Below are 18,756 nucleotides of genomic sequence, written 5' to 3' on the forward strand. Positions count from 1 at the left end.
GAGCTTCAAGAATACCCCAGTGCCAGCCAAGGGAGCTGGTGCATGGGGAAATAGCCAGGAATGTTTAAAATAGTCTGGCCATGTGACTTTGGGGATTTGAAAAGGAAAAAAAAAATCCTTAAATCCTTTCCCCCAACACTTTAAATGCAAACCAACTTTTTTTTTTTTTTCACGGGAGAGAGTCATGAACTGGTGATCTGTGCGCCAGTCACGAGCCAGCAGCTCTGGTTTCCCTCCTGGATGCAGAAGTGGCTGTGTCTGGGCCCTGGGGCAAGGCGCTCGGAGCCAGAGCCTGCACGGTGGGTGGCTGGATCCAACCTGGGCCGAGGTGGAGGCGGCTGCCATAGGGAGAGCGGGAAGGTGGCAGAGCCTTCCTGTCCCTCCCACTTTGGCTGGCGCTGAATGATTAAAACTAAGGGCGGTGTACCTGCACTTGTACATACAGCTTGTTCTGTGTCAGCTCTTTGTAGGGATTAAAACCAGCCATGAAAAGGGAGACTCGGGCAATATGGATCCCAGTTTGGACATGGAGCCATCTGGGAAAAGTGGGGTGCTCAGCCCCACATACTCCTCCTTGTTCAGCTGTCTGTGCACACCCTGTTTGTCTGTCCCTGCATCTCCCTGCCTGTGATGGCACCCACTGCATCCATCTCTCTGTGTCTGGTCACAGGAACACCCCCATACCCCCAGGGATAGTGACAGGGACAGTGTTCCCCAATATTCCAGCACTGCCTCATGCCCAGGGTTGACTGCTGCTGCTCACCCCACTGCTGGGGGGCAGAGGGGCAGCAGCGTTAATGAAGATTTTAATGATGGCTACTGGCGTGTACTACAAGCATCTGAGTCTCATTTGAATTCAGGCAACTTTAAGCTCTTTTGGCAGTATAAAAGGGCCTGAAAGTGGATTCCAGTCACATGTGCATTTGCTTTTAGACTCCAGTGCAGTGCCAGCATGATGTAAAGGGGCCTCCACGAGCCGGAGAATCAGGCCCTGCATATTTTACACTCTTTTATAGCTTACTGTGACTCTGCTTATCTCTAACAGTTAAAAAACGAGTGCCAATGGTCTACACGCTGGATACGTATCATGCAAAACCAAATATAGCACGGCTCAAGAACACTCTTTGCATAATGTACATATGTATTTCATTTATTTTTGTAAAAATTCTGCTTAAGCATATGGAAGGGAAGGAGTGATAACACTGCCTAGAGGCAGATATAATGTGGTCAGGCAATGTGCAAGCTTCCTCACACAGCTCGAGGAATGTGCCTGAGTTTGAAGTTGTTATATGAGTCCTGGACAATTCCTTTGCGGCGAGAAGCAAGTAGGTCATACAGATGACTTTGTGACAGGGGCCTTCATTCACATCAGATGGCAGAGATCCTCCAAAAGCACTTCACCTGGGGCTTATGTTTTCTAACCCAGAACTATGGATGTGCAAGACTCTGGCTGAAAATAACCATGTAGATCCATATTTAGGAGCCTGCATGCATGAATTTTTCTTCAAACTTTTGGCTTGCCACATCAACGCTGTCCTACCAGTCATTCTATAAAACCCTCTGGTTTATATTGCATAGCACAACCACAAATGCCAATTGCAAAAAAAAAAAAATTTAAAAAAGAAAAGGTAGGCCATTAAGAGGAAAAAAAAATTAACCCTATTTAATAAAATTTAAAGCTCCTTGTCCTTCCCTGGCAGGGACAGCCAGACAGGACTGACCCCAGTGTCTGGCCCTGAGAGATGCTGGGCTCCTGCCAGTGCTCCAAACAAGAACTCTGCTTTGTTCATCTCAAAGTGTGCCTCTGTTCATGCTGCTTTTTTGCACTTTCCTTCTATGAAGACAAAACTATATTTTTAAAAATCAGAGTGGCTTCTGCTACAGATTGGGGTAAACCACATGTCAGCTTTAACTTGGGCATTCATCATCTCTCAGCCACAGTGGAAGTCACCGGGGCCTGTTTGACACTGCATCACACATACCAGCTCCTGGACGCTTGGCCAAGCCAACCCTGAGCCTTCTGGGGCCCTTGGTCAAACCTGGTGGCCTTGCTGTGCTGAGGGGATCTCCCAGTCCTGCTCCAGCTCCCAGTAAGCAGGAAAGCTGGGAGCACTGAACGGGCCAGCATCTCACTTCCCATTAATAATCTCTCCTAGATTTACCCCTGACTTTTACAGGTGCAAATGACAGGCAAATGAAATACTTTAGCACTGGCTGGTGTTTGCAGATCCAGCAGCATGTGAGGTACTTTGAAGCTGGCATGCAGAAGGCAGCTGCCTGTACTGAGGTACAAAAAATTTAAAGGCTGATCTTCCAAAGAGCTTGCACCTTGGGTGGGAAAGATTCTCAGTCATAATCTTGATTTCACGTTTAAGTTAATTTTGTTCAGGAAAACACCAAAGCATGTATTTATCTGTAAGTGGATAATTTAGTGTCATTCTGGATAATTTAGTGCAGCTCATCCAAAAGGGGTGCTTTGCTAAACAGGGGCTGTAAGAACACACTTAAGCTAAACTGAAGTCAATGGGCTTTACTTCTGAGTAATATGACCTGGTGTCTGAAGCATTGGGATCAAGATCTAAAGGGCTTGATGGAGAAGGGAAGGATGAAGAAATAGAGATTGCAGTGACACTAATGTGGTTACTCACGGACACAAGCACAGGACATGCATTTTACCAATGGATTTGTGTAGATTTTGGCTAACAGGCTTTTGTTTTAGGAATTGGGGGATCCATGGTCACAGTGTTTTCTTACTGGCTTGCAAACACTTTCTGCTGAGAGGCCGTTTTGCAGATGAAATTAGACTGGTCTGAGAGAGACAAGGTTGGAGCAGAGATGTTTTAAGAGGACAAAGAGCTATCAGGGTATGGACATAACAGAGGCAGTAGCATCCAACAAGATACCTTTTTCTGTGTCATGCTCTCCCTTTCTACCCCGAGCCAAAGCTTAATCTAATTTTTTTACTGGTATAAAGTGGTTTGTTTAATATAGTCTTATGCAGCTGTAACTGAGAATAAAATTAGATCTTGGGTGCTAATTGGGGCCCTGACCCAGAGGAGCAGTTAAACATACACTTAGCGTGAAACAGAAGAGCCACTCCACCTGAGTCAGTAAGGGTACGCCTAAGCTTGAGGTTAAGCATCGCTTCAAGTATTTGGAGCATACAGTTCACAAGAGCTGGTTTCCAGCCTACTCCCATTTCTGCTTGGATACCTCAAAGGTCCAAACATTTTCATCTTAAAATAGTGAGTGTTTCACAGGGAACTATTATCATTTTCCTACCTTCCTTGGAGGAAAATTGCCCTCCAAATTAAGGGGTGAATTTCATTTTAGGACAACTGCAAGACTAGAGACAAAGGCATCTCTCCTTTACTGACCTTCATTTTGGTAGCAGTGGGAGTTCCTGGTTGCTTCTTCAGTGGAGGAATTAGAAGGAGGTGTTTGTAGGAAAATCTGTGGTTCACTGGCTTGCAGACTTTAGAAGACAGGAGGACTAGGTTTTAATTTAAACTATTAATTTGGAGGGAAGCAATAAAACATAAAAGATTTACTTGCCTACAAACCTCTGAAATGTCTTCTATTTTTAGAATTCTCTGCAAATGCTTTTCATACAAATGTACACTCACGTATACATACGTATGTATATCTCTGTTATGTAAATCAACTCTTGATTTCTTATTCACTGTGTTAAGGAGCTTCAGAAAGGCTTTGGCATTTCTTTTACTGTGATGGGATTTGTATTTTTAAAGAAATAGTTAAACCTGCATACCATGAAGGTACTTTTAAAGCAGCCTGACTCTGACAGTTGTATTCAAGCTAAATATGATCTAGTTGTGCCGGTCCCCTGAAGTACTTCCCTAAATACTGTCAAGCTGTTGCTTCCTTAAAGCTGATGCTGAAGTATCTGGCCAAACTGAGCCTTATCCATTGATCCAGGGTGTTTACTCAGCACCTGGAGAGCCAGGCACTTGAGGTGGGACAGAAGAAGTACAAGGAGTTGACTCACCCTCCCTGGCCTGCCAAAACAAAACACATATCAGGCCCGTGGAGCCATGGGAAGCCTTTACCTGCAATGTAGGGTCACACTGAGTCTTGTGTCCTTGGTCTGGTCCTCAACCCATGTGTCCAGTGATGGCACTGGGCAGGCAGCTCTGGAATAAAACTATTCTTTAAGTCATCATGAGTCTCCATCCTGGTGGCAGTGAGTCAGGAGATTAATACCACGGACCCCTTCAGTGCAACACCACCTTTTATAAAGTCATCAGAATCCAGAGGGAAGCCAATTCCTGAGGCTGGATTGCATTGCAGTGTGCCCAGTAAGCTAAGATGTACATTACATGTATGCCTAAAATGGAAACACGAGCTGGTGCTTGCTTCAAAGGCAGCAGCCAGCAAATTCTCTCTGGAGCTCAAATGCTCGTCCCAGCAGACAGCTCTACTGGCTGAGAACAAAGGTGAGAGGCAGGCTCCAGCCCGCAGGTGCTGCAGAGCAGCAGCCAGATCTGCTGCAGGATATCTGCAAATAAACTGGTTGTATCCCACCACATCTGTAAGAGGGCTAAAACATTCAGCAATCAGAAAATATCTTGGCAAATACTTTTTTTCCCTTGTAAGTAGAAGGATGTTTCCTAGTAGCAGCTTCTGCCTGTGCCCGCTGTCAGCTGCTTTGCGTGACTTCCCTTTTCACTTTAAGCTGTCTGTACTGAACACCAAAGGAAATGATGTGGGATTGTTCTACACCCAAGTTGTATATCCCATAAAAAAGGGAGCACCCTGCTGTGGCAAGCAATGGCTTCCATACAGTGGCAATGCATAGAAAACAGACACGGACTTTGCAAAGTAAAACACTCCAGGGAGTCTCTGCTCTCCCTGAGGAAATAACATTTACGGTGCACCAGCTCCATTTATTTCAGGGATGTTTCTAACCTGTTGTCTGGATTTTAATGCAGTTCAGACTGTCACATCACACCAAGTTATGAGATGCCTTTAGTGAATTAGAATAGTAAGAAAATTGGGTTTTTTTGGTGGTAAATGTTGTTTCTTGATGAAGATTAATGAACGAAGAGCCAGTGCGGAGCAATCAGGTAATGGAGGCAAAGCAGTGATGTCCCTTTGCCACCGATTACCCTCCAAGGGCAAGAGGACCAACTGCCCCTCAGTCTTGATTTCACTGGGGTCTCAGTGCTGAGCGCCAGCCAGAGAGGTGAAACTGAGCAATTTCCATATTGCCTGCATTCCCTGAATATTCATACCTCTTGCTCAAAAAGGAAAAGAAAAAAATAAAGGAAAAAAGAAAGCAAGCCTCACATTTTCTGTGGCATCTCAAGCTGGGGGGAATGGCCAAGATAAATGGATACTTTCAAGGTCATTAGCTTGTGGAGCTCACAGTTTGTATTGCCCTGACAGAGCCTGGCTTGGAGAGGTTATAAATGCTTTTCGTCTGGAGCAGAGAGCTCATTGTTGGAGTTTGGATCTTCTGCTTGTCTGACAGTGAAAAATCCAAACTCTGGTGGAGCAGGGCCCCCCTCTCTGCCCAGGAGGTCTTTTGTCTATTCATGTGTAGCAGAACACTCAGGGAATTAGATGTGAGTTTGAAGATACTGCAATGCCTCACTGCTATGGTTGCCACCACCAAAAATGTTGCTGGATAGCTGATCTTCCTGGCAGCCCACCAAGAGAGGAACAAGGTCAAGTGCTGTTTGCTCTCCAAGAAAATTACATCGAAATGGTGGCCAGTCCACTCCAGCCTCAACAGCCAGCATTTCCATGGTCTGTGGAGAAGAGACAGGGAGGGACAGAGTCAGATAACAAGGGTGGGGGGCAAAGCACCATCTGCTGGTTGTCTATTTTAGGGGTATCCTGAGCCAAGGCAGTGATGTGCCTTTTGCAGCTGCAGCAAGTGCAGCACTGCAGCAGCTGAGCCCACCTGCTGACATGCAGGTGTCTTCTCCTTGCTGCTGCTCCCAGGCTGCCCAGAGTCACTGCTTTTGTTTGTCCAAGTAAATAACCCCTGCACCTGGCTCCCTTCCGTACTGCTCGGGGCCCCTGAGAGGTTTGGAGGGGCAGGGGCACAGCAGTGGCAATGAAACCCAGTCTCTGAGGGGGACTGGTGTCACACTGCCTGGCCATCTGCATCTCTCCTGCCTTTTCCAGTTGCTTTGCCACCCAGCTGGGACATGGTGCGGGAAAGGTGTGTATGCAAGGGCAGACATCCTTCAATCTCACTGCCCTGTCTTGAGGGCGGCTGCATTATGCTATGTAATACTGGAGTTCTCCCTTCAAAATCAGCTTTCTCCACTCTCCCAGGTGTGGACTGGGTTTGCTCAATGGATCAAGCTTCCCCCAGCATCTCAGACCCCACGGTTTCCAGGGGACTCATAAATGGTGCAGATGAATTGCTGTTTGGGGTCAATGCCACCAATTGAAATGGCTAGAAAATTCCAGCTATTTGGTGCACAGTCAGGCCAGATGTTTTATAGCCTCTGGTGGAATATCAGTAGAAGTATTTCACAGTGGTAAAGGTCAAAGATTGACTCTAAAATAAGCAGAGCCAGCATTTTTGATGGCTCTCCAATTAGAGGAATATTTATTGGCAGATAATATCTGTAGAACAAAAACTTCTCACTCAGAAACAAGAGAAGAGTTTTAGCAGCAGCCTCTGAGAACCACCAGGCCTCCCAGACCTCATGTTGGCACAGGAGATCTACAAAGATTTTCTTGTCTTCCAGGCCATGAAGGCCCCTGATACATGGAGTCAAGCCCCTCTGCCTCTTGACTGTGCACTGCTGAAGAGGCTCCCTTGGTGGTTAACCATAGGGATTTCTGTTCATCAGTTCCAGGTCTTGATACTGAAGCAATGTTTGGCATCTCCATTGCTTCTCCTTCCCTTGCCCCACCAAGCCCCCGGGTCTGGCTTGCCTGCTACCTGCACTGGTTGAGGAGCACTGGAAGATGGTTTTCCAAGCCCTTCTCCTCACTGCCTCCAAAAAAACTGCCTCAGCACAGAACAACAAAGATTTTTCCCACTTAGCTGCAGCAGGATCTGCAGGGCAGATGGACCGAGCTGAGATTTAAGTTCCGGGTGCAAGTCCATTTTCCTGCTGAGTTTATGCCCAAGATAATATTCAGTGGAAGTTTTAGTTTATATAAAGCTCCATCCCCAAGCATATATAAACTAGAGTCTGAAATAATGTGATTTAAAAGTAGGTAGGGCATGAATTAGCAGTGCTTTTCCAAAGATATTTCTGAAATGGCACACAGAAATACTGAGAGCAGATGTTAGATTGCTTTCGGAGGACAAAAATGGGTCAGAACTTATAGCAGAGTTTCTAACCACCGTGTATTCTCCATTGTCCTATATTTCTCAGGATGAGAGTGAGGAGCACTAACGATCCTGCTCCAGGTGTCCCAAACTCCTGGAACTGAGGTAGTGCTGGTATTTGTGAGAGGAAGGTCTGCCTTTCTGTCCGTCATCTTCAGAAAAATAAGCTCTCTCCACATCTGAATCAGGCAAAAGCAGAATGGTCAGCCCAGATATTGCTGTCCTAAGAATGAGAGTTTGGGGAGCAGACAGATCTCAGGAAGCAGGGGATGAAGCCAAAGCAGCAGCAAGTGCTCTGGTTGTGGTGTTACCCTGTGGCCAGGGCCTGGAAGGCAAGGAGGAAGACTCATGAGACCTATTCAGCACTAGACATGGAGCACAGATCTGGCAGCTGGGGCACGAGACATGCTGGGGCTGGAAACCAGGGACCAAGTGGCAGGTGTGCCTGCAGCCTGGGTTGGCTGAGGTGGAACGGATGGATAGCCACGAGGCACTGGCAGGACCTCCCTGACAGACAGACCAGCCTGAAACATGAGGCCTCTGGATGGGAGCCAAATCATTTGCCATCACCTTGTCAGTGTCCTAGCATGACCTGGACACTGAACCACTTCAGACTGACTTAGTGGCTGGAGAGCCTATAGCTCCTGGGACAAAGAGCTTACCATCACCTTCACCTGTTAGGTTTTGCGAGCAGAAAGGCAGCAAAAAACTCTGTGGTTTTGTTTTTTTTTTTTTTAAGGTTTGCTCCTTTTTCAAGTTGTGTTCAAGTTGTGATTTCCTGTTATAGAAGGTCTTCCTGAAGAATTGCCTTCAAGTCATCTGATGCTTATTGGAAAGGGAGGCTTCCCTGTGTAGCAGTGGTTAAAAGACAGTCATGTTCCCTGCGTATTGCCAAAGTCTGTATCACTCTGTGCTGGGTGCAGGCAGCAGCAAGTTTGGCTGTAGCAGCAGGAGAGTTACAGGAGAGGGGAAGATGTAAGCACAGGCAGTGTACCTGTGATTCCTTCTAGCAGGCGCCCAAGATAGCAGAAAACAGGCAGTGCCACTTTAACTCTGCTGAAAACACCAGCAAAAGTCCCCCTGTCTCCCTACACACCCCAGGCTTTGGCTTCAGTATTCCTGTCACAAAAAGCAACTGGGACAGGAGGGCTGTGCTTCACAGGCATGGCAGAAATCCCAGATAAGGTCTAAGAGAAAGGACACCCATTTCCCTGAGTGCTTGCAATGCCGGGACAGGGCTGCGGGAATGGCCGGACCTGGCGGGGCCCTGCCAGGCTCTGGGGTCCCAGACCGATGGCTCCCAGCAGCGTTGTAGATTAGCAAGGATGAGCCTGAGGGACCAGCATCTCCAGAGCAACGAGGGAGACAATGGCAGGAATGCTCCCTGGCCCTTACCAAGTAGACTGTTAGTCAAAACAGGCTATCATGCCCAAAATCATGTCAAGGGGATTTGTTAGTGTCAGGGGAAGGCTTCCTGGGTTTCATCCTTTAAATATATGGACCTAAAATATCCTAGAAGGATATCAGTCAGAAAAATGCCAAAAAACAGCCAAAATCTTACCAAGGCAGCCATTAATGCAAAATAATTCAGGCATTCAAAACCATTTGTTTTTAACATCAGTCCTTGATTAATAGGCACTTAAGTTTTGTTTGTTTGTTTGTTTTTTCTTCTGGGATTAGCCGTTTCACTTTGAAAGAGCACAAGTCCCTCAAAAGACAAATGAAGGTGACATGCTGCAAATGTTCACCCAGCCTTTGGTTTTTTTTGAAAGGCTCAGATAACTCCTGACTCTCTTTCTGCGTTTCAACCTGCCCAAGGTGCAAAACAGGAACATGGTGGGTGCGCAAGGTGGCAACCGGTCACAGCTCTGCTGGACTGCAGTGAGGGCATTGGCATAGCTGGGCTTTGGTGACTCATCATAGAGCAGGAGGAGGATTTGGGTTTCCCCTTATCCTAAAACAACATCCCAGGGAGGTGACACCAGGTTCTGAGGGCTCTGGTGGAACAAAGGTTGGATGTGCTGCCCATCTCAGTGAGAGGAACAGAAATTAAACTTCATGAACTTGAACAAAAGACTAATTTCTGTGAGGAGAGAGGGGAGGGACAGAGAGAGGAACTGCAGACAATTAGTACTCTACAGGCTCTCACAGAGTCATTAATGAGGGATAAGATCCAATTAAGGAGGAGGATGGGAAATCTGGGGAATGCCTGTATATATTCCAGTAAATTGCTCATGGCTCCTCCCTATTCCCCTCCCCAACTTTGATGATTGTCTAAACAGGAAAGAAATGTTCAAGTCAAATATAGCTCATGGAAATATTTAGAGCCCACAGGTAGGTGGCTTGCTGCCCAGATGTCCTGGGAGCGCGTCTCTGCTCACATGCCTGATCAGAGATGCACACATTGAAGTGTGTGTGAGAGGGAGCCTAAAAGGTTCTGGCAATGATTTAACTCAATTAAGGTCTGTGGGAGGGTTCAGCTTCACATCAAGAAGCAAACACAGGATGAGTAACTGATATAAAACTGAAAGGCACTTTATTTGTGTCTTTTGTCTTTAGGATGGCAGGAGAGGGACAATATTCCTCCACTGACAGGGTAAGGCTGGAGTTGGGCAGACTATTGTAAAGCACTGCAGATTTTTTGTTGTTGTCAAAAAGGTCATCAACAGCAGAAATGCAGATTTCCTTCCAGCAGGAAGTATTTTTTTTTAAAAAAACCTCAGCTTTCTATCCATCTCAGCATTTCTTTAAATGGAACTGTTAGTCCCGTTGATGTGACCTAAATCAGCAATGTCCTGCATAAGAAAGAGAAATAACTGACAGTCCCCAGTGCCTCAGAAACACTTGACTGGATTGACAGTGAGAGTCTATTTCCAGAGAGTCTCCCATAAAAATAGCTGGTAGTAGTTTTCAGGAGTTTGAATTGTCTGGGTTTGGGGGGTTTTATTGAGTCTTTGGGGTGCATGGGATTTTTGAACAATTTTATTTTTAAGGCAAACCTCCCCAAACATTAATTGTGCCAGCAGTGTTTTAGCACCTCCCTTAAAATGATTCCCAAAGTAGTTTGGGGAATAAAGCTTAATTTGTTTAAGTCTTTGCACGGGCTGAATAGGGTGAGAACTGGAAGAACTCCTCAGACTTTTCACGACCTTTGGAGATTTTTTGAAAACAAGTAAGTTGCTTGTCTGCTCAGGCTTTATGACTAAATTCTCTCACCAAGCTTACTGCAAGGAACAGAGACCTTAACACGTCTGCATTTACAGATGGGTCCTGAACAGCATAAGCTTTGAAGAATGGGACTTTGCTTGCTCTTGCTGTCGCTGCTTTTCTTCATAAATATATATATATACACACGATTATATATAAAATCCCTCTCAGCCCCATTGTATGCAATCAGCAGCTATTGCATCAGTGAGTGTTACAGATCCCATTTTTCCCAGGGCAGGGAGGGCCCTTAGTGTGCACAAAGGCACAATGCAGGGAAGATTAATATCAGCTTCTGCTTTGCCATTCCAAGCCCCTGCTAACTGTAAATAATATTCTAGCAAAGATCTTGATGCATCATGATCTATTGTGTTGCAGTGATGATGCTGCTTGTTATGTCTTTAGCAGTGATTTATCATCCTCTGCAATGACACAAATCATGGATGGCTCATGACACTCCAGGATGTATGATCTCTTAGTGGTGGCAGTGATGAATCCTGTGCTTAGATCATAACATTTTGAAACCTGGGATGTGGAGCTGATCCTTTGCTTTTTACTTCTAGAAGCTACCTAAAGCAATGAAAACCTCTCTTTGTTAGCAATATGTCAAGTAATGCATCTCCCCTTTTCACAACATCTCAATGTGTTTAATTCTGGCTAAGACTTCAAGGGTTATCAGGCAACTCTGAATTACTCACTCCTTTTGCTTTTCCCCTACTACCTCCTAACCTTTAATGTCCTTCTCCTGCATTCTGGTCCCAGGGACATATTTTGAAATTCTGCTGCATGTATAATGAGTATAAAATGTTCCTCTAGGAGCTGGAGAAAGCTCAGATGTTTGGGTACAGTAGGCCCATTCCGACACAACAAGCCTACGCTCAAGCTGTGATCCCAACAGAGAAGAAAGCATTTCAGGTCTGAGCTGCTCTCATCCAGTGAGCTACTGCCATATCAGCTCTGCTCCTAAGGAAGTGGAAGTACTTGCTTTTATTAATTTTTATCCTGTGGCATCAAAACGCCCCTGGGTAAGAGAGGAGAGAATGGGGAGGGGGGATGATGAAGGTTCTTACTCTTCACTGCTGGGTTCCTGCCCTGAGACAATGTGCATTTCTTTTAGGCAACATGTAGATTATTGTGAGAATACAGGTTTACTGGTTGGTAGAATAGACAATAGACATGAATGCTAAAGGCATTAAAAAAAAAAAAAAAAGAAAAAAAAAAGAGAGAGAGAAGAGAAGTGAAGGACAAAAAAGAAAAATAAATTTCCAAACAGATCACGGGAGGCCAAATGCTGCCCTTAGTGATGAGCACCTTAAGCACCTGACCAGCTGCTCTGGCTGTAGTAGAGGGGCCCTGCAGGCTGCTTTCACCTTGGATGCAGCTGGAAACCTGGGGCCCAGGATCACTCCAGCAGCCAACACTCCCTGCTGGGCTCAGACTGAAGTGAGGGGGCCCCTCCTGCCCTCGGCTCCTGTTGCTCTGCCTCACCCCAGGAGCGACAAAGAAACCAGCATGGCATGGCAGGGGGAGCTTGGTCAGGCAGCTGGTCAGAGGAAAGCAGGGGCTGTAAGGCAGCGGTGCTGTCCTGCAGTCAGAGGTGCTGGAGCCCTAAGCCCGCCGTTCTTCGTGGGGGTGATGGCTGCACAGCGGGGCTGCGTGTTCTCCCGGCACTCTGGTACCCAGGGAGGAGCTGGGGCATCTGCTTTGAGGGCTGCGGGAAACTCACGCAGGGCGGCTGAGGCACCCTGTAGCCCTCGGCTTCACTCTCCAAACCTGGAGGCTCCAAGATGGCTCGTCACCACTGGATGGAGCAAAAGAGGTGGGCGAAGACAGCCGAGGAAGCCTCCCGGGATGCAGGGCTGGCTGGCTGGCTGCCCTGGCCGCGGCCCCGGCTCGGCTTCCAGGGAAGCTGTTAATAACTCGGAGCCTGCTCTCCCCTCTGCTCGCGGGGCCGGGGCCCCTCGGGTGCCCCCCGCCGCTCGCTGCCCGGCCTGCTTGGCTCGCCTGCCCCGCTCTGCCACAGCTGCTGCTGCCGGCCGCCAGTTCTCCAGGTGCTCCACCGGCTGGAGACACCCCCATGGCCAAGAAGGCCTCGGCGGAGGGACCAGCACCGGCACCCGGCACGCTCGCTGTGCCCAAGCAGCAGACTGTCTCAGGGAGCGCTGGGGACCGGCTCCACAGCCTGCACCACCGCCCCCACAACTTCCTCCGGCTGCGGGAGTCGAGCCGGGTGTTCCCCCAGGTCCGGGCAGGGTGTTCCCCCAGCTCCGGGCAGGGTGTTCCCCGAGCTCCGGGCAGGGTGTTCCCCGAGCTCCGGGCAGGGTGTCCCCCAGCTCCGGGCAGGGTGTTCCCCGAGCTCCGGGCAGGGTGTTCCCCCAGCTCCGGGCAGGGTGTCCCCCAGGTCCGGGCAGGGTGTTCCCCCAGGTCCGGGCAGGGTGTTCCCCCAGCTCCGGGCAGGGTGTTCCCCGAGCTCCGGGCAGGGTGTTCCCCCATCTCCGGGCAGGGTGTTCCCCGAGCTCCGGGCAGGGTGTTCCCCCAGCTCCGGGCAGGGTGTTCCCCGAGCTCCGGGCAGGGTGTCCCCCAGCTCCGGGCAGGGTGTCCCCCAGGTCCGGGCAGGGTGTTCCCCCAGCTCCGGGCAGGGTGTTCCCCGAGCTCCGGGCAGGGTGTTCCCCCATCTCCGGGCAGGGTGTTCCCCGAGCTCCGGGCAGGGTGTCCCCCAGCTCCGGGCAGGGTGTTCCCCGAGCTCCGGGCAGGGTGTTCCCCCAGCTCCGGGCAGGGTGTTCCCCCAGCTCCGGGCACGACAGCTCCGTGCCGTGGTCGGGGCAGCTGGAGGAGCACAGGGGAGCTTGTCGTGAAGGCCACGTTTGACCGTGCAGCACTCGGAGAAAGATGGTTTCCTATGGTTTCAGTGTAGTGCTGAAGCCTGGTGAGGTGACTCCCGCTCTCCAAATTGGGAAGGGGAGGTGTTGCAGGCAGCAGCAGCACCCAGGGGCAGCGAAGGTGAGGGAGTGGGAGGTAGGCACACCACCCCAGAGCGAGGTCTGTCCGCAGCGTTTCGGGGCTTGCCGCCGCTCCATCTCCGTGGGACAAGACCTGATTGCTTCAAAGCTGTAACACGGTCAGACTCGTGGCATTTTGCTGATACACCATGTTCACCATGTTGGTATCAAATCTCAGAGAACTGACATTTTTTCCTGTTTCTTCCATCAAAGAAGTAATAAACCAGTGAATTAATGTAAGAACTCATTTCACAGGAGAACAGGGCCCTATTTAAGGAAGGAACTTTATTTTATTTTTTTTTTTTTTTGGTAAAACTTAGCAAAACAAGAGCTTTAATTATCAGCCTGAGACGGCCAAGCATCATGGAAAATTTTACCTCAAATGGTGAATGTTCAGCCAAGTCAGAATATAACAAAGGAAGGTTTTCGAATAGAAAATCTCAGGCAATGCTGCTTACAGTCTTCAGTACTCATTAGTGCCTGTGTTTTCTGTAATGTTGTAATTCATTCTATAATATCATACCATGATTATGATATTGCTCAGTAGGCAATGCTGTCCTCTAAGAAAAGAGTTATACTCAGCATGAAGCAAATGTGTCATAAGAGTTTTTAGGCCACATACACAGGTATAAAATCCTATAGCAGCCTTTCAAACCAAAGCCTTCCTTATTACTAGTCTTAAATATCTCTCTCCAGAAAAGGAAACATCTCCCAGTGGTGTGCAAAGGTGAGAGAAACCATTTGAGATGCACCTTGTCATGCTAGCACATTTCTTCAGTTTCCAGTGTATAAACATGGATGGCAGTGAAATTTGTAACAGCTGGCATTCTATACATAAAATAAATTTATCACATATAACGCTCTGTAAATATAAATATGTATTTGGAACTTAGGTGCACCAAGAATAGCCTTATATCCTTTAGTATGTAACACTTTACTGTATATTTCTCACTATCTTAAATTCTTTGTTTACAATAATCATATTTCCATACCTCATATTTCACTGTGTTTTTAACTTAACCTGTGGAAAATGTTGTAAGAAGGTTTGTGCATCTGTAGAATGTTTTTATTGAATGTGTTTTTTGAAAGTATGAATAATTGAATTTGATAAAGAATTAAAATTAGACTGAACCAAAACATACAAGAATGAAAAAAAAAATATATAAAAGTGATATGAATGAGACAAAGAAAATGAGACATCTTCCTAAGCTAAAACAATCACAATAAAAGGATTTCAATTAAAAATATTAATTAAAAGTAAGAGATGTAAAAGATGGGAAAACAGAATGGGAGAGAAGCGAGCCAGTATCACAGCAGCCAGAACAGTTTTGTTAACGTGGAGGACTCATGTTTAATATCCAATATTTTCCCATGCCCAGAAAAGATGTGAAGCCACATCACAGCCCTGATCAGACAACACCCTGGTGTGGGAAATGTGAAACCCTACAGGTTTCACTGAAACTAAGTCTCCTTGTCCTCAGTGACAGCTCTAACCACTGTGCTATTGAATGAAAGGGGATCCCTTGTCCTTGATTTTGTAGGAAACCTCCTCCTTTTTTAACAGGTGCCTGAATCTTTTGACTATGCTAAACCAGCTAACAATGAAAATTATAGGACTAGTTTGTCTACCATGTTCTGATGCACTTCTTTCAGCTGAAAGTCTCTGGCAAAAATGACTTGAATTTGTAAGTATGTTTGAACTGCCCTGAAACATCATTTGTGGAAGCACCTGCTATTTTCCAAAATATGATTTGATGATGATGATAAGAGTAATGATAACAGCTGCTATTGTTCAGGTAACTATGAGTATTTTGTTATTTCTTTTTTACATCACTTTTATACCGCTTCCTATTTCTTTGTCTACCTGCAGCATATTATTTTACATATATTTTCTTATTTATTTTGTTTCCTCCCCTTCACTGGAATTTTTGATTATGCCCTCATGGGTTTATATATCTTCAGGTGCACAGCCACACAACTCATGACTTCTTTTTGTATTGCCTGGGCCAAATCTACTCCAGTTTTCCTCAGGTGCAATGCCAATGAAATCAAGTTACATCAACAGACTTGTGCAACTTAAAAAAAAGCAGAGCGCTTATCAGCGTAGTGCTTGGATATATCTTTTCTTTCATAATGTCTTTCTCATCACATATCTTTATTTACAGTTTCCTTTATTATTTCTCTGCACCTCATTTTACAATCCTGGCTTCTTTACATTCAGTAGCCATCATTGTGGTCTATCTGATCTAGACAGCTGTGCCGAGACAGGGGATTTTGGAATATTACTGTAAAAAACTTGAAGATTTTTTGCCACACTTGTATTCATTTTAGTGGTTATCACTGTAACAGTTAACAAAAGACACAAAGACATCCATACCCAAAACAGCATATGAAGATTTAATTTTTTTTTTAATGGCACATACATTTAAATAGCTCCTACTTTTCCCATTTGGCAAGGCCATTGTTGTGGCTAATGTATGTATTTCTGAAAACAATGATACATTTCCAGTAGTATCTTCCACAATTTTTTTTCAATGAGCAATAAAGGAGGTTGAGGTGGGATGTGTTTTATCCCACCACATTATATCATTCCTCTTTTTCCTCTTTGTTGGATGGCAATCAGGAACCCTCATGCCAAGCTTGGGAAGCAACAGCATCTGGTTCCTTGGCAGATTCTGCAGGCGGTCTTGTTGCCAGCCTTTAAGCTGTGTCTGGGTCTGCTGCATGGTTTGGCTGCAGATGGGCTCTCTGGGTTGCCTTGTGCTTATGGGTGCCAGTTTTGGCTTACCTTTGATTCTGAGGACTTTACTCATTTTTATTCATTTGTGAATAAGGACCCATCCAAATGCTTCATGAAACCAGTATCAGAATGTACCAATATTTAAAATGAAAAGGGAAGGAGGCCGTTTGCCTTCCCCCTCCCCTCCCCAGGATGAAACATTATAATAGCATCTGCAAATGGATCTGGATCTATCAGTATTTCCATTATAAATCAGAGGCTTAGAGCTTAGCCATGAATATTCCTCCCAGAATGAAATGCAATGCGGCCACTTGTATCAAAACAACACTGAACCTTTTTTCAGACCATCTCGGCATTCCCACACCTACTCCCCCTTCCTTCCAGAGGGATAATTTTGAATACACAACAGTCTTACATCAAGCATATGTCCAAAAACCTCTGTATGGAAAAAAACCCCACTTTTTGCTGTTTCTGGGTGCTGAGGTTCAATGCTGTTTGGGGGCCACGTACAAAAACAGTACCTAGGCCTTAAAGAAAAGCCTTGGAATCAGAGACTTGGTGGACACCGAGAGAGTGTTGGCTATAAACACAGCCCTCCTGCCTCGTTGACCCACAGATCCCCAAAGCCTGGAAGGGTGCAGTAGGAAAGTATCTGCCTAGATGTATCTGCCTCCTGTATTTGCTATCAGCTCCTGCCGTGACCCCGTCTGGCCACCCTTTGGCCTGGATTTGGGCACCCAAACACCCTCTTGGCAAAAGCTGCCTCTTCTGGAGAGTATGGGGGGATATAACAGGGTGTGGGGAGGCTGTGCTCCCTAATCGGAGGTGTAAGGCTGTTGTCAGGGGGGAGCCAAGTGCCTCTGCCCAGCCAGGGAGTGCAGATACTGCTCAGCACAGATGGCCAGGGGGGTATGCCCAATTACCAAATTAAGCCTTCAAAACATGATGTGACTCCTAGCATTTTGGAAAGAACCTTCCTGGGCCCCAGACTTCAGTGCCTGTACCTCCACATGCAGAGCCGGACCAGGGACAGCTGCTTTCAGTCATCTTGGGATGAGTGCATTTGGGGCAGCTTGATTCTCTTGGGAAGCAACAATTCCATGGAGTGAGGGGATATGCAGGGACCATCCCAGAGAAGTGGGTGGGATGGGGTTGGAGGGAGCAGGGGAGCTTGTTGGCACCCTATCAGAGTGCACATACGGTAATACAGGTGACAGTGCCTGGGGAACAGAGCATTTTCCCCGCCTACAACGGGGCCCTCTTGATGATGCCAGATACTGGGCAATGCTGGGTCACAGCTGTCTGTGCTGATTCCCAACATGACCCTGTTTCCCTGCAGAGTGCTTCTAAGCAAGCTCTGAGCAGCCAGCCAGGCACTGGGGACAATGTACAGCAAAACCTCTCCTAACTACAACAGGATCTACAGGCAGAAGTTCCAGTACTGATAATGAGAAAAGAAAATTAAAAAAAAAACCAAAAAAAACCCAGCAGCACTTTATCAAAAGAGTATTCCTATTTTTCTCTTTGCTATTCACAATGTAAAATACCAGTGCACAAAATTTTATGCCTATGAATATATGCTGAAGGAGTCATGTCAGTGACACATAGTGTTACATGAAATCCAGCTAAACGTAACACAACATTCAAAGCAGCAGTGTTTCTGGTGTCCCTTGCTTCCATTTTTAAACCTGTCTTTTCTGTACTTAGGAAGAAGGATTCTTGCCTTTCCATGTTACCCTGGAGTCTATAGACAGTCTCTGCACATGATTTACAGCAGTCTTTCTTGTGAAGTCTCTTCCAAGATTCATATTTTCACAATCCTTTGTAACAATCTTATGTTCTTGCAGTCTTTCTTAAATGGATCAAGGCAGAATGTAAAAAAGTTAAATCACAACAGAATTGTTACAGATACTCTTTTGCAGGTTATTTGGGGAAGAGAAGCGATTCACCTTTAAAATGAGTGATGCTCCCAGTCTGGTGAAAGGCTTAAGCATCTGTGCAGTTCCAAATATGGGAGGAAGCTACCCACATTTGATGAAATAACTTGCCTTTTAAATTAAAGTGCTTAATACGTTTCAAATGTCAGGTCTCATTTTTACATGTGGGTCTTGCCCTTGTCTAAAGTTAATTTCTATTTTAGGCTGTTAAAAGCATACATTGCAGACAAAATAATAACCAAATAATCAGTTAGTCTCCTTAATGGGGACCTCTCCCCTCTTCTGCATGAGTAGTAATAGAATTCTTAAGGAAATCACCCAGTAGCATTAAAAATACAGGCTAATATTATCTCCAAGAAAGACTCCAACACGACCAAAGACAGAGGGTCCAAATAACAGAGCAGGTTAAGAGCTGAAAATCAAGACTGGTGGATATTTGCTTAAATGCTATTTGAATTCTCATTCCTTGCTGTATTTTCTGGGTGTTTCCTTAAGGAAGTGAGCGCTGACTATTGTTGGAGTGGTTGGTTGCTCTTTGTAATGTTCTTATTGACA

At 46.3% G+C, this 18,756-nt stretch overlaps 1 long non-coding RNA gene across 1 annotated transcript; it reads right to left on the minus strand.

Annotated features, from left to right (window-relative positions):
- Positions 1-1,129: 1,129 nt before the first annotated feature.
- Positions 1,130-6,061, minus strand: LOC137471253 (uncharacterized). The gene is made up of 2 exons (XR_010997480.1): positions 3,378-6,061; positions 1,130-1,450 (listed from the first exon to the last, which is right to left on the minus strand). It is a non-coding gene; the product is annotated as an uncharacterized lncRNA (long non-coding RNA).
- Positions 6,062-18,756: the final 12,695 nt, after the last annotated feature.

This window comes from Anomalospiza imberbis, chromosome 3 (assembly GCF_031753505.1).
Source record: "Anomalospiza imberbis isolate Cuckoo-Finch-1a 21T00152 chromosome 3, ASM3175350v1, whole genome shotgun sequence".
Classification (NCBI taxonomy): Eukaryota; Metazoa; Chordata; class Aves; order Passeriformes; family Viduidae; genus Anomalospiza; species Anomalospiza imberbis.